We start from the raw sequence: 2,500 nt of genomic DNA on the forward strand, positions 1-2,500 counted from the left end.
CTTGGATGTGGTAGCCGTTTCTCAGGCTCCCTCTCCGGAATCGAACCCTGATTACCCGTTACAACCATGGTAGGCGCAGAACCTACCATCGACAGTTGATAAGGCAGACATTTGAAAGATGCGTCGCCGGTACGAGGACCGTGCGATCAGCCCAAAGTTATTCAGAGTCACCAAGGCAAACGGACCGGACGAGCCGACCGATTGGTTTTGATCTAATAAAAGCGTCCCTTCCATCTCTGGTCGGGACTCTGTTTGCATGTATTAGCTCTAGAATTACCACAGTTATCCAAGTAACGTGGGTACGATCTAAGGAACCATAACTGATTTAATGAGCCATTCGCGGTTTCACCTTAATGCGGCTTGTACTGAGACATGCATGGCTTAATCTTTGAGACAAGCATATGACTACTGGCAGGATCAACCAGGGAGCTGCGTCAACTAGAGCTGAGCAGCCGGCCGCCCGGGAGTGTGTCCCGGGGGCCCACGCGAACACGCAAGCGTCCGCTCAATTATTCTGCAAACAGGAGGAGGCTGAGCTCCCCTGCACCATACACCTCGAAACCCTCTCAGGTCCCGGCGGCGCGCAGCGCCGTCCTAAGTACTTGGTCGGGTTCGAGAGAGGCGCAATCGCCCGGAGTTTGGCGAGTAGACGCTTTAGGTGCGACCACCCGTGCTCCCAACTGAGCTTGCCGCTGCCGACAGAGGCCCGGGAGCGTGCTGTCGTGGCATTGCCGGCGGGAGACAACACGCGCCACCTACGGTGACCGGCAGCTCCAACGCCAGCGCCACAGAAGGACAAAAGCCCCACTTGGGTGCCGAAGCGAACTCTCCCAGCACAGCGCACGCGCCAACACGTCCGCACAGCTGCGATACAAACCACCTGCGAGAACCGCAGAGGCGACCGAGCAGCAGACGGCGTCGCGGCGCCGAGCGCCGGGCGGCGGCGCATCCTCAGCGCACACAGTCCTCAATCGGACCAGCACACTGCAGATGTCCACCGCGCTTCGCACCGGGCCCGCGAGGACCTACTTTGGCCGCACGGCGCCGCGTGCAGGGTGCGCCGGCGCGCAGCTGCGCCGCCTGCCGCCTCCGTCGGCCGGCGCGCCTGCCACTGGCCGCCCCCACCAGCCGGCTGTAGCGCGTGCGCCCACGCACCGCGCGGCCAGCACGCCGGGAGGCCCCCCCTCACCGGCCGGGGACGGTCCCACCCAGCCACCGCCGCGTATCGCTTCACACCCAGATGCCATTCACGTTCGTGGGCATGGTGGGTATCGCTGGAACAACCGGTTGGTAGCTCAACCGATCGTCGCCATCACTGATTCACCTCTAGCGAGAACAACCGCACCACAACGGTTTACCAGTTGTTCATTTGCGTAACGTCACCAGCAAACGTAGGCGTCCATCGCCATTTGCAAATTCAACGATTGTTGCATGCCTGTGTCAGGTGTCACGACACACTATGTCTGCCCACATACACGCAACAACATGTGCACGCTTCGCGAACACGTGGAAGGTGGCCCCCGTACGTATGCGATGTCCATTGCGCGAACGACTGTCAACCGGCCTCTGTCGCATGTCGCAGATGTGGAACGCAGTGCACCATGCTATCACGGTGTGTGAGAAGAGACGACTACGTCTGACAACACGCGCCACTACATCAACAGACGGCTCATGCTGATCGCCATCCAGGGCATACCACACTGCAATCCAGCTCTTATAGGGAGACGACACGTAGCTGAGTGCACAACATTTGGACCGCATGGTTCGCCGTTGTTGGCGCAGTCGTTGTACGGTCACATGTACCACGATGTATCATTCAGTACATGAGGACCAATGTGCAGTACAGTGTGTGATTTGGACGTACAACATCAGCGGACAGTTGACACAGGCCGTACCACAGCGTAGGCTAAGTGCTTCGCCATGCGAATGCCAATGAACAACTGCAAATGCCAATGAACAACTGCAAATGCCAATGAACAACTGCAAAGGGCATTGAGCATGTACGTCCTGCTGCCATCCACATTACAGTGTATAGCTGCAAGGTGTTTAACATGAAGCGATACACTGCGGACCGGGCAGTGCGAGTAGCAAACTATGTTGCGGGGGTTGCAGTTAGGCAACACTACACTAATTTAACGCGTCGTATGACAATTACAGAGCAGGTTAAGGCCCAACATGTGTTGGGTTAAGGCCCAACGTGTGTTGGGTTAAGGCCCAACGTGTGTTGGGTTAAGGCCCAACGTGTGTTGGGTTAAGGCCCAACGTGTGTTGGGTTAAGGCCCAACGTGTGTTGGGTTAAGGCCCAACGTGTGTTGGGTTAAGGCCCAACGTGTGTTGGGTTAAGGCCCAACGTGTGTTGGGTTAAGGCCCAACGTGTGTTGGGTTAAGGCCCAACGTGTGTTGGGTTAAGGCCCAACGTGTGTTGGGTTAAGGCCCAACGTGTGTTGGGTTAAGGCCCAACGTGTGTTGGGTTAAGGCCCAACGTGTGTTGGGTTAAGGC

At 57.5% G+C, this 2,500-nt stretch overlaps 1 non-coding gene across 1 annotated transcript in view; it reads right to left on the reverse strand.

Moving 5' to 3' along the window:
* Positions 1 to 428, reverse strand: part of LOC124584220 — a 1,903-nt gene extending 1,475 nt beyond the window's left edge. The window contains exon 1 of the ribosomal RNA XR_006974621.1: positions 1 to 428. This exon is cut by the window's left edge and continues 1,475 nt beyond it. This is a non-coding gene — a ribosomal RNA (small subunit ribosomal RNA).
* Positions 429 to 2,500: the final 2,072 nt, after the last annotated feature.

Source organism: Schistocerca americana, unplaced genomic scaffold (genome assembly GCF_021461395.2).
Source record: "Schistocerca americana isolate TAMUIC-IGC-003095 unplaced genomic scaffold, iqSchAmer2.1 HiC_scaffold_47, whole genome shotgun sequence".
Lineage (NCBI taxonomy): Eukaryota > Metazoa > Arthropoda > Insecta > Orthoptera > Acrididae > Schistocerca > Schistocerca americana.